Source organism: Mastigoproctus giganteus, chromosome 14 (genome assembly GCF_048544385.1).
Source record: "Mastigoproctus giganteus isolate SK-2022 chromosome 14, ASM4854438v1, whole genome shotgun sequence".
Lineage (NCBI taxonomy): Eukaryota > Metazoa > Arthropoda > Arachnida > Uropygi > Thelyphonidae > Mastigoproctus > Mastigoproctus giganteus.
The window spans coordinates 122,045,265-122,058,772 of NC_143588.1; the positions used below are offsets into that span (position 1 = coordinate 122,045,265).

General features: G+C 42.4%; 1 protein-coding gene across 1 annotated transcript in view; it reads left to right on the top strand.

Moving 5' to 3' along the window:
• Positions 1 to 799: 799 nt before the first annotated feature.
• The window catches only part of LOC150075700 (iripin-1-like), a 77,557-nt gene continuing 64,848 nt past the window's right edge, over positions 800 to 13,508 (top strand). Inside the window, exon 1 of the mRNA XM_090389093.1 lies at positions 800 to 892. The gene's annotated coding sequence lies outside the window, so the exon portion shown is untranslated. The remainder of the gene's footprint in view (positions 893 to 13,508) is intronic.

A 13,508-nucleotide genomic window follows, 5' to 3' on the forward strand; every position in this document is an offset into this window, starting at 1 on the left:
TCTGAGTGTCGTTGGGGAAAAGCATTGAAATCAATTAAGTTATCGTTGCCCTTCTGGAGATAAGCCTAACAAAATTCTTATTGGTCAAGAAGTTTAAGCTGTTTGTGCATTGCAAGATATATCAAAAGTGCAATGTCCTCTCATCACAAAAACTATGGATAGGGTTTCCGGTCAATGAAAGAATAACGTTTTATCCCCCAATTCCTACTTCGTGGACCTGTAGAAGAAATTCCTGTAGAAGAAATCCATTTCTGTCGATATTCACGGTGTTGCGGGTTTCTTCAAATTTTTATCTTAATTTTAACCAGAAGGAATGCATGGAAATGAGAACTTCTAACATATCCCCGTGATGAACTTCACTTCGAGAGCACAGCTGCTCGGTTAAGGATAAGGCGGTCACTACAACATTTACAACGTCTACAACGGGCTCTTATCGGAATTGATTTCTGAAATTCAGCTGGAAGTTGAGAAATGAATGCACTGCTCTTTACCAACAACCTTCCATCGGAAAACAAGGTCGATTTCCGACATGCGAGTGTGAGAAGGAAGACTTCAATACACACACCGATTTACCTGCAACCGGCCCTAATGATGACTGTTTTCGTATTTTATTAATTTTCCCGTTTGTTATTATCATCTGTTATTGCGAAGTTGATTTCATCATTTCCGAGGGCGGTGTCCAAATACGTAAATCAAAACGGGCTGAACTAACGAAAGTCACGTGTTTCCCTTTGTCTCCTCAAGCGCCACCAAACCATAAAAGATGGTAGTTCATTCAAGGCAAACTTTTGATCATTTTCAAACAGTTACCGAGTAGATCGGAGTACCTCGAAGTGTGGTCCTTCTTCACCGTACTTTCAGTTCGAAAATCTACCTTCTTCCAATCGCATCGGTAAGACATCCTTCCTTTTATTTCTTGAACTTGTCTTTGACGCCGAACATGATTTGCGAATCGCTGAGTTCCGATGAAATATTCCCAGAATGAATTTCGCTTCAGAAATACTTTCTTTATTGCGCGCGTTTATGCAATATTCAAAATGCGATTGGCTATATTCGTGAGAGTTAACGCAGTAGCTCAAATGAAAATCAAGAGAGAGACAGAGAGAGAGCTACACAACGTGGCGTGCATTCACTGCCTGCTTTACAGAGAACCTGGACTGTTGATACCACTGGCATTCGATCGCGCTCTATACTTTTTCCAAGTTCGCACCACTTTCTCCTTCAGTTTCGCATTTGAACAACCTCAACGTTTCTCACTGCACACCTAAATCCTTATGATGGGACGAACCTGTGATGAAATGTAATATTAATTTAGTGTGGATGAAAAGTCTTTTCCTGTCTTCGGGCCCCATACGTTACCACACTGCATTTTGATGTGAGGAGAGTCAGGGTATCTTCGCAAGCCCACTGCGAAAATTTGTTGAGTGTCTGGTTGAGTAGAGCCCATTGTAGACCGGAGGGATTAGCCACGTGGAGTTTAATGTCCGCTGCGTATGACAATAATTCGTTGGATGTCTCGTAAAATATAAAGGTTTGTTAGTTGTCGAACAGCACCAGGGATTTCCCCCATCTCCGCGTTTTATTCTTTTTAAGTGTGAGAGAGAAAACTGAGTGAGGATCAGAGATTTCAAAATTGTGTGGTGGAGTGTTGTTTGTTTAGTAGGGATATGTTCTGTTCTTTCTCTGACCATTTGGACCAATTGGACCCCTATTGGGACCCACTGTTGCCCACACTTTTTGAAGAGAATGCAGATCACGCACCCTGTTGATTATTTAAGTATTCTTTCAGGCTCCACCATCAACTTTTCTGAGGATTTCAGTGGAAAGGCCTACATTGAAAAAGGGCATGTACGTGGGAACTTGGCCGAAAAAGAGATTTATAAGAAAACGGTAGAATTTTGACTTGATTAGAAAAGGACTGCATTGTTAGGGGGTGTACTCAGTCGGTTTAGTGAGAGAGGGGGGAAGCAGACTGAAAATTTCGGAATGGGGGTAGAAGGATAGGGAGGATAGACCATACCCAAAGAGGTTTTTTTTTTTTTTTGGTAGTAGTTGGCGCATCAGCTTCTGTGGCCATAATGCACCTCCCAAAGTTTTTGCAGTACTTTGATCCAAGCCTGAGGCGGGATTCGAACCCACGACCTTTGGGTTGCCAGGCAGGCACTTTACCACCTAGCTAGCCCGGTCGGCTCCCAAGAAGGTAAGGTAAAGTGTAAGGTGTGTTGGGGGTCTAACGGCTCCTGGGGTTTCCCCCATCTCCGCGTATTTTCTATGTTTCGGGCAAGCCTGAGGTTTTTTTTTATTAAAAATGTATAGTTCATGTGCAATGTGGTGTGTTGTGTCCTTTGTTCATCCGGCCTATTAGCCGCCAGGTCCCTAATGGGACTTGACGTTTCCACACCCTGCCACGGCGAGGCTGGCTGGGTGTACCCAGTGAGGCTATTTTACTCTGGCAGATCCTGACATTTACTTTCCCGAGATTTCAATGGCTAGGACCTAAAAAGAAAACAATATATATATATATATACATATAAAATAAAATAAATTGGAGAAGTGGCGAGCGTAGTTTAGTTAGTTAAGGATCTTTTAAACATCGTTTGGGATTTACGTTGAAAGTCTGTAAGGCCTAAAAGGTCGGGCATAAATTTTGGTGTGTGTGGTATGGTTGTTCATTGGCGCATTAGCTGCTATGGTTATAGTGAGCCTAATAAATTTTTGTCTTAAATTTTGATGTTGGGCTGATCGATATGTAAGATGAGAGTTTTGGGTGGGGGAGGCAGAAGGTTGGGGTGGAATAGGAAGCAAAGGGGTCTATAGAGAAGGTGACTCCCAGTTTTTGAGTGGAGCATGCCATGCCCCACCAGAGGGAAAGAAGGGTGGCAAGGGGAAAAGGGGTTTTCCCCCTGCGAGGTAATTTGGTTTAAAGAGGATCCTGGACGTGCAGGACCTGAGAGCCAGATGGCACTCTATTCTAGCTCTGGGACGCTCCAGTGTTGGTCTCTTTCAGGAAATTCGTCACTGTGACGAGAATTTGTCTTGTCTGGAGTAGTTTTCCCCAAAATAGTTTTCTCCTTTTCCTGTGAGCAACTTTGATTAGACTTTTAGGCACTAATGGTGCATTTTTCTCTACTGTTGAATTTTCTTCTTTGATTCTGGTTTGTTTGAGTTTCTCCCTTGTTCTGGCTCATCCATTCCTTCTAAGTGTTGGCTTTTCTATTGAGTGTTGTTGTCTTCCTTCTGGACAAGGTTGTATTGCAATAATTGTTTTCCTTCTTGTAAATAGTTGAGTTGCAAAGTTGGTAAAAGCTACAAACTCTTCTTGTGCATTCAGGAGTCGGGATTCTTGGTTAATTGGATTGTAGTGGATGTTTGTAATGAGGCTCGCTCTTATGTCTTCGTAATTTTTACATTCATGCCTGACATGAGTCCATGATTCGGGTTCTCCGCAAGTACAATTTCTCTCTTCAGTTATGCCTAGCATGTTTAGTTTTTCCTTAAATGGACCATGACTCGTTAGTAGATACGTAGTGTTAAGGCCCAGGAAAACCACGCTGGGGCTTTTGGGTGCATTTTTATCACTAGTGGAAGAAATTTATGGGTTATTCCTCCTTTGGTGGTTTCATTCTACCTTCTTTGCCAGGTTTCTGTTAGGAATTCAGCTATCCATTTTTATTCCCTCAAACAGCCACTAGTCACGTCAAGGGTTATGCCACAGGTTGTGATTGGGATCGCTTTTTTTGTGACAGTACACTAGTCCGGCACGAGTAATTTCCAGGTCAAGGGGTAGTGCACCTGCAATGACCTGGAGCGCCGCTGTACTAACTGCGCTACTCGCTCTAATGATTGTAAGTTCCTCTGAATTATTTCAAGAATTTTCCTGTTTGTTACTGTGCTGGTTTTCGTCATCCATACTGGCAATCCCTACATAATTGCCGGGATGATGAGCGTTTTGTAATATAGGGAGACGGCCTTTTTATTTAGCCCCCAGTCCTTACGCGTGATTCTTGCTATAAGTGCTGTGTATATGCCTGTCTTCTTCCTGAGGTAGTTCAAGTGCGGTTTAAATGAGAGATTGCTCTCAATGATAATTCCTAAGTCTTTTATCTCATTTGATAATTTTACTGTTATTCCTTCTACTTTGATTTGTGGTGGCCTGTTTAAGTTTAGTTTTCCTTTCAAGAGGACCAAGTTGGTCTTTTCTGGTGCTAGTTTTAGGTTACTTAGTTTAACCCAATCCTGTAGGATTTGCTGCGCTCCATTTGCTTGTTTTTCTCAAAGAGGTCTGTGGAGCGAGTCCCGCCAGGCGAAGTATGGGTTTTAAAGGGAACGGGGTTTGAGTACCCATTTAGATCGCCAAATGGCGTGTCGGCATCGAAACTGAAGCACATCTCGGTCGGTGATCGATGCCTGGTCCATGCAAGCGCCGAAGCCAGAAGGACAGCCAAACTGGCCAAATTCACCCCAGGGGTAAGATATGTTAACTGGCAGAGGGGAATAATTTTCCCCACACTGCCGGGGGAGGAGGGACACGCATTTATTTCATTCATAATCTGCAATCTATTCTTCTGCTTCTTCTTCTTCTTCGATAAGTTGGGCAATGAATATAGCAAACTTGTACAAAAAAATTAGATTTTACGTTTACTTTTTTTACTGCATTAAGAATAAGTTAAATCTTAGAACAAAAGTTACCGTATATTATGCATTAGTGGACTCCCAACTCAATTATTTAGTAAATGTGTGGGCACGAGCAAATATGACTGAAATAAGCGAAATAAACAACTTAATTAACGGAATTTTGAGACTTTTAATGGGGACAAACTCTTGGAATGACCTGAATAAGAGAAGGCAATTTTTGTTGAAATATAAAATACTTTCTCCAATTCAAAAACTGAAGTTAAATTTATTCTTGAAGAATCTTAACACTATTTAGGAAGAATGGAATCTTCAAAGGAATGTATCACATAACTTTAGGAATGCAAAAGCAATTGTTTTGCCTCACCCTAGGGTACTAAATAATTTCTCCAGTTCAAAAAATGAAGTTAAATTTAATCTTGAAAAATCTTAACACTATTTTTGAAGAGTCGAATCTGCAAAGAAATATCTCACATAATTTAAGGAATCCAAAAGCAATTGTTCTGCCTCACTCTTTGGTACTAAATAGATTTGGAGATAGGCACACAATGAATATAATAAACAACTGGTTGGCTAGTGTAGATTTCAGGCTCAGAACAAGTTATTTTAGCTCCAAATTAAAATTCTTAATAAGAAAATTCTTGATACTCAATGGCACAGTAGATTAGAATTGCTATGCAGATAAATTGCAATCTCTGTTTGCAGTGCAGAATGTACTATGTGTTGTGATTTCATTATCTTTTCTGTTAGATAACAAATTTGTATTCAAAAACTGTTGTAAAGGAAGAATTACAACTTGTCAAGAAATTTACTTTTCTTAACAAGTTCATTTATTGTAAACAAATTCTCTTGACGAAAATAAATTGTATTGTATTTTTGCTCTTATACTATTTCTCCCTGATTGGGGGATTCCACCTCGTGACGAGTATTGCTACCAAGTACACAGGGGGTTTGTTGTTATGTCTGGTGTTTTGTTGGTCGAGGAACTCTAGGTGATCAGGATTTCGACTTTCTGGAGTTCCTTGTAAGTGTTCTCTGGGAGACCTATTGCTGCTAGGCTGTCACGTAGGGTCTTTGGCACCATACCTGTGGTTGACGCGATGATCGCGATGGTCGTTACTTCTTGCATACGCCACATCTCTTTGATGTCCTGTCTAACGTTCGTGTACTTTTTGATTTTTTCCCCATAGGTTTTCACCAGGTTGACAGTGTTGGGTACCGCTATTTCAATCAGACAAGTAGATATAACCCTTGTCCACATGGGTTATATCCGGTCTGTAGTGATGGATGGTCTTATCCGTTACTATGGCCCGGTCCCAGTACAGCTTGTGGGTTGGGGGTCTCTAGTAATGCCTGGAGGTCCTTATTGTAGTAGGGTACACTTTCTTTATCCTGGCTACCTTGACTACACGAGATTATCTGTTGGGTCGTTTCTGAGGCCAGGTTCCATCATCCTCACATGTCATCGGATACTTCGGGCTCCTTTCCCATGTATTTTTTACAGTTTCTGGTGTTCATTACCTGATCTTGGATGGCGACCATTAATTATTCCTTGATTATTTGGCGTCCATTAATTATTTGGTCCTTGAGGTTGTCATAGACATTCTCTCAGATATGCCAGACAAGCTGCTCTTGCTACCTGGGAGTCTAAAACGCTGATGGAACTGATATTCGGGCGACACTCAAGTCAAGTGGATCCAATTTCGGCGAAGTCCGGACGGTCTGTGACAGCTAAATCCTCTGCTTGCACCTTCACGATGGTGGGACTGTTAGTAATCCTGGGTTTAACCTCCATGCCAAGTACATGGTGGGTGACCACCCAGGTGTGAACCAACGTAAGCAGGGGTCGAGGTGTGGCGCCCACGCCACATAGAGGAACACCGCCCCTCTATGTTACCAGGCAGTACTAGGTGGTAGATGACTCTGATCAACCGGTGAAATACCAACACTTTGCTTATTGGAGGCTTGAAGTGGTGGAACCCATGTTTAGTCTCTAGAGCTAGTTCCAGTCAACCATTCCCCCATTTCTTCCATCATGCAGTATGATTGATGACTTTTGAGGTTATGATGAACGTCGGGGCGAGATCCAATATTCCTTACATTTCGAGGGTACAGCTCTAAAACGGTGTTCGCAGGCCGTCCGCTAATTAGTACACCGGACTGAACCTATTGGTAACTCTCTAGGAAGCTTCCGGATCAGCTACTGTATAATCTTGCTACCTATACTCTGCCAGATAGTAACTGGAGGTAGTCCGAGTAGTGTGTGTGTGTGTATGCGGGGAGCATTGTCGAGACCACGTTATGTCAAGGATCTGGGTATATTCTTATCACGTGTACGCCATATCCAAAAATTTCATTACTTCATACAGCATGTCCCATCCACTTTTTCTTACTATTGAATACACCATGAATTGTCAAACTAATAGAACAAGCTTATCTGCGAAGAGATCTAAACCTCCCAAGGACTTCCTAATTCATTTCACAAATATACGTGGTCTTAATTCCAATCTCAACGATGTCCATTTCCACTTGCAGTCTGCCAAACCCCATGTACTTTTCTGACTGAATCTCAGTTATCAGTTGATTCAACTACTGCTCATCTCAGATGTCCAAATTATTTGCTGTATGATTTCTTTCGCCTCAAAGGTGGTACTTGTGCATATGTCCGTTCTGATATTCCCTGTCAGAGACTTGGCAATTTGGAATCTCCTCTCTTTGATCTTCTCTGGCTTAAAATCTCTCTACCTCATTGTGTCAAATTCATCTGTTGTCTCTACCGTTCTCCCAACTCCACTAATCACTTGGAGCTCTTTGACTTCCTCTCTTTGCAACTTGACTTTCTCCAGTCCAACTTTCCTAACAGTGAGGTAATTTTCCTTGGTGATTTTAACGTTCACAACTCCAGCTGGCTTCCGTTTTCTAGTCACACCGACCCAGCAGGTCGAGATGCTGAGGCTTTTGCAATTACTAATGACCTTGCACAGATTGTTCATTTACCTACAAGAATACTGGACAATCCTAATCATACAGCCAATACGCTTGATCTTTTTCTCACAAACAACCCTTCTAAGTACAAGGTTGAAGTGGGAGGTCCTTTAGGCACTTCAGATCACAACTTGGTGATTGTCTCTTCTCCAATGGAACCTTTATCTCATGGCTATTCCCAACCTCGTATTGTTTGGCATTACAAGAATGCAAAATGGGATGACCTGCGAGACTTCTTTTCTTCTTTTCCTTGGTCGGATTACTGTTTCAAAAGTTCTGATGTCAACGTTTGCTCAGATCGTGTTAGTGAAATTATTCTTGCAGGAATGGAATCCTTTATCCTACACTCCACTTTAAAATCTCGTCCTTTATCTAAACCATGGTTTTCCAATAAATGTGCTAAAGCTGTCCAAGAGAAGAATGTTGCATATCGTAATTGGCTTGGTTCTAATTCTTCAGTTTCATTTTCTGCCTACACCAAAGCTCGCAACAATTGTAAAGCAGTTATTAATCAGCCCAAGCTAGAGTTTGAACAGGCTAAGAGTAGAAAACTTGCTTTTTTTTTGCCCTAAAGGTAGCCGAGCATTCTGGTCTCTTGCCAAAGCTATTGGCCGCAACTTTTGCCCATCTCTGCTCCCACCTCTGTACAGACCAGGTGGTTCTGTTGTCACTTCAGCCAAGGATAAAGCTGACCTGCTAGCATCCCATTTTTCTTCGAGCTCATGTATTAATGATCTTGGTAAAACACCTCCCACCATTCCCAACACGCTCCATTCAATGCCTCCTGTGGTCTTCCGTCGAAAGGATATCAGAAGGATTTTGATGAATCTTGATGCTAAGAAAGCTCCAGGTCCTGGTGGTATTTCTCCACTTGTTCTGAAAACCTGTGCTCCTGAACTTACTCCTATTCTTTGCCGCCTTTTTTCACTTTCTTATTCCAAAGGTGTTTTTCCTTCTGCTTGGAAATTTGCTCATATCCAGCCAGTTCCTAAAAAGGGTGACAAATCCCTCCCATCCAATTATCGTCCCATTGCAATTACTTCTACTCTGTCTAAAGTAATGGAGAAATCCATTAACCGCCAACTCTTAAACTACCTAGAAATCTTCCGTCTGATCAACGATTGCCAGTATGGATTCCGTCAGTGTCAATCTACTGGTGATATTCTGGCTTATGTTACCCATTTATGGACTAATGCAATGGAAAGGTTCGGTGAAACACAAGTAGTTGCTCTTGACATCTCAAAGGCTTTTGATCGTGTTTGGCATAAAGGTCTTCTAAACAAGCTTCCATCTTATGGTTTGCCAACTGTTTTTAGTAATTGGTTATCCAGTTTTCTCTCTGATCGCTCACTGAGGGTGATGGTAGATGGCTCTCTGTCTTCTAACTTCTCCACTAATGCCGGTGTCCCCCAAGGTTCAGTTCTTTCCCCCACTCTTTTCCTCTTGAATATCAATGACCTTCTTCCATTGACTGGAAATCCTATCCATAGTTTTGCCGATGATAGCACATTGTATTCAACTTTCCATTTTGAGAAACCTTGTCCAGCTTAATCAGCTTCAAGTTCTCGAAAGTCTGCTGCCAATTCCTTAAATGCAGATCTTCAGGTAATTCTCCAGTGGGGCAAAGACAACTTAGTTGATTTCAACCCTTCTAAAACTCAGTCTTGTCTTATATCTTGCAAAAAGGATTCTTCTGCTCCTATGCTTATCTTTAGTGACACTCCGATTTCTAGGCAAAATGATATATCTTTTTGGGGATTACCCTGACTTCTAATCTCTCTTGGCACAAGCACATTACAAACATTGCTTCCTCCGCATCTAAAAAACTTGGTTTTCTCTTTCGCTCTCGGCGTTACTTTTCTCCCAAACAGCTGCTCACTCTGTATAAATCGCAAATCCGCCCTGCCATGGAATATTGTTCGCACATCTGGGGTGATGCCCCCAAAACCTCTCTCAGGCTTCTTGATTCCATTCAGAAGAGGGCAGTTAGGTTAATTAATGATTCATCTCTAACAGAGTCTCTCCACTCGCTGTCTCATAGACGTACTGTTTCTGCTGCATGCCTCTTTTACAGATATTTCCATGGGCACTGTTCTTCTGAATTGGCTTCTACAATTCCCGCTCTCTCTTTCAAAACAGTCCGAACACGTGCCGCCACCACCAACATCCATTTACTGTCCAACTTCAAACCCACAGAACCAACTTTTCATCTTCCTCGTTTATTCATTCAACTGCCGTTTTCTGGAACAACCTTCCTTCATTCGTATTTCCTAAAAATTACAGTCTACAGAAGTTCAAGTCCAATGTCAACAAATATCTTCTTTCGTCTTCTCAACCTCCAACCCAAGCACGGTAGGTTCTAATACCTCTCGTATTTGGGGTTCTCATAAAAAAAAAAAAAAAAAAAAAAAAAAAATTCAGTCTCGGGGAAGACCGTCTCGCTTGTAAGCCATGAATTGGAAGTAATGTTATCGATACGATCTTGATGGAGGTCATTGTATTGTTTGCCATGGAGTGTCTTCTTTTCCCATTTTTCTATCTTCGTTTCTTGTGCCGTCTGGGTGGGTGGGGTGGTTCCTCGCTTGGGTATTGTGGGGTAAACCTTCCCACTTATCTATCGTCCTTATGGCCTGGTGGAGTGGTGCTATGTTGTTCTCGAAGTAATCCTTCAGGATAACTATCGCTCTTTTCTGTTCTCTATCACATCTATCAGGCCCCTTCCTCCCTCTATCCGAGCTATTGTTAGTCTCTTTCCACTGCTGATTTCGGGTGGTGTTGGCTGTTCATGGTCATTATTTTCCTTGTCTTTCGCGTGATATTCTCCAGGTCGGTGTTAGTCCAATATATGACCCCGAAGGAGAATGTTAGTACTGGAGCTGCATAGGTGTTTATGGCTTTAACGGTGTTCACTCCGTTCAGGTTTGTTTCATCATCATCCCTAGGCATTTGTAGGTCTCTCCTTCTGTAATTGCTTCGATCTCTTTATCAGACTGCAGCTGGTATTTTCAGTTCACTAATTTTCCCTCGTGCAGTGCATGGGTCTTGCATTTGTCTAGACCAAATTCCATCTTGATGTCCTTGCTGAATTCTTCGGTAATCCGGAGTAGTTGCTGGTGTTGCTTCTCGGTTGCCGCTTAGAGCTTGATGTCATCCATGTACATCAGGTGGGTGAGGGTGTACAGGTTTTCTCTTCCTTCTTTGATGTTATATTCATATTTACTACTGTTGAACCTGTTGGATAGTGGGTTATGTGCTAGACAGAACCACAATGGGCTCAGAGTATTTAGCAGAAAGATTCCTCTGCTGATGAGGATTGCCTTTGCTGTGATGTTTTCGACCTTAATGTGGTACTCCATTTCGCCATCGTTTCTCCTAGGACGTTTGTCACTATCGGATGGACCTTGTAGATCTTCAATGTCTCTATTAGCCAGATATGAGGTTCGGAATCGAAGGCCTTGCGGTAATTGATGTAGGCCGTGTATGGGTTGCGATGCCTCTTCTAGGTTTGATCCATAACCGTGGCATCTATTGTTAATTTCTCTTTGCATCCTTTGCATCTTTTCTGCTGTTCGGTCATTATGTTCTGACTCTTTAAGTGGTCTGATATCTTTTTCGTTATTCAGCTGGTCAGGACCTTGTACATCTTGGGTGACAGGTGATTGGCCTGTATTTCGCCGGGTTTTGTATCTCCGTGTTTAGGTTTCAGATATGTGACTTCTTCAATGAGAAACTTCGAGATTGTCTCCGGGTGCCTTATCATCGAATGAAGTACTCTGCTAGGTGCTCATTATTATTATTATTGTTGCTGTTGCTCTTATATTATTTCTCCATGATTTGGGGATTCTACCCCATGATGGGTACTGGGTACTGCTACCAAGTACACAGGGTGGTTGTAATGTCTGGTGTTACTGTTGGTCGAGGAACTCTCTGACTGACCTACAGGTGTTCAGGATTGCGACTTTCTGGAGTTTCTTGTAGGTGTTCTCTCGGAGAACTATTGGTGCTAGGCTGCTATGTAGAATCTTTGGTACATTACAGGTGGTTGACACGATAATCGGGATGGTCGATACTTCTTGCACATGCCATCATCTCCTTGACCTCATGTCTCAGGTTCGTGTACTTCCTAATTTTTTCCGCAGTGGTTTTCTGGATATTGCTAGTGTTGGGCACCGCTATGTCAGTGAGGTAGGTAGCCTTTTCCATCTTGTCCACAAGGGTTATGCCCAGTCTGTTGTGCGGGATGATCTTATCCGGTATTATGGCGCGGTCCCAGTACAGTTTGTGGGTTCGGGTATTTAGTACTGCCGGGGGTTCGTGCTTGCAGTACGGTAAACTTTCTTCGACAAACTGGTATTTCCTTGCTAGCTTTTGATGTATTATCCTGGCTACCTTGTCGTGTCTATGAGCGTATTCAGTCTGGGTGATCACTTTGCACTCTGCTTTGATTTGTTCGATTGTTTCTGAGGCCAGGTGGCATCGTCGACATGTGTCATCTGACATTCCGGGCTCCTTTGCGATGTATTTTCTATAATTTCTGGTGTTGATTACCTGGTTTTGGATGTCCAGCATGAATCCTTCAGTCTCGGGGAAGAGCGTCCCGCTTGTGAGCCATGCATTGGAAGCGAAGTTATCGATGTGATCTTGGTGGAGGTCATTGTAGTGTCTACCATGGAGTGTCTTCTTTGCCCATCTTTCTGACTTCGTTTCTCGTGCTCTCTGGGTGGGTGAGGGTTCCTCGCTTAGGTTGAACGAGGTATACCACTTATATATTATATATCTCCTTATGGCCTCGTGGAATGGTGCTGTGCTGTTCTCGAAGTAATACTTCAGGTTAACTATCGCTGTTTTCTGTTGTTCTGTCTGGTCTATCAGGCCCCTTCCACCCCTTTCCGAGCTATTGTTATTCTTTTCACTGCTGACTTCGGGTATGTTGGCGTCTCTTAGTCATCATTGTCCTTGTCTTTCGCAAGATATCTTCTAGCTCGGTGTTAGTACAATCTATGACCCCGTATGTGTATAGTACTGGAGCTGCATAGGTGTTTATGGCTTTAACTGTGTTCCCTCCGTTCAATTTTGCTTTCAGCAGGTTTCTGAGTCTGTGATGATATTTTTCGGTCAGGAATTTCTTGGTTTCCTTGTGTTCTTATTGCTCAACCTGCATCATCCCTAGGTATTTGGAGGTCTCTCCTCCTGTCGTAGCTTCGATCTCTTTACCAGTAAGCAGCTAGTAGTTTCGGCCAGCCAGCTAATTTTCCCCAGTACAGTATGTGGGTCTTGCATTTGTCTAGACCAAATTGTAGCCTGATGCCGTTGCTGAATTCTTCGGTGATCCGGAGTAGTTGCTGGAGTTGCTTCTCGGTTGCCGCATAGAGCTTGAGAACGGAGGGATGAAGTGGAAGTTTTTTTATTTTGTTTTTTTTATTTTTTTATTTTTTTCTGGCTGATGCTCTATAAGCTTGCTTTCTTGCATCACATGCCTCTACTAATTCCAGAATACCAGAGGAACAACAGATCTACACCACACAGGAAAACCCAACCCAACCGAACAGTATACTACACAGACCAACACCATTTCTGGCTTTTAGTTTGTATTGCATGTCATTGGAAGTTTGTTCCAGCAATCAACCAGCCACTTTAGCCAGCGGGTGGTTGATTCTGGATCAAACTTCCATCTGTCGTTGCAGAAGTTGATAGCTCAAATAGATTCAATGGAGAACTTGACAAACATTTGGAGCGCGGGGATGGGTGAAATTAGGGTTTTTTTTTTTTTTTTTTTTTGGCTGATGCTATATAAGCTTGGTTTCTTGCATCATGTGCCTTTACTAATACTATTGGGGATTGGCCTGGTTGTGATGTTCTCGACCTTAATGTTCGTACTCCATTTCGCCATT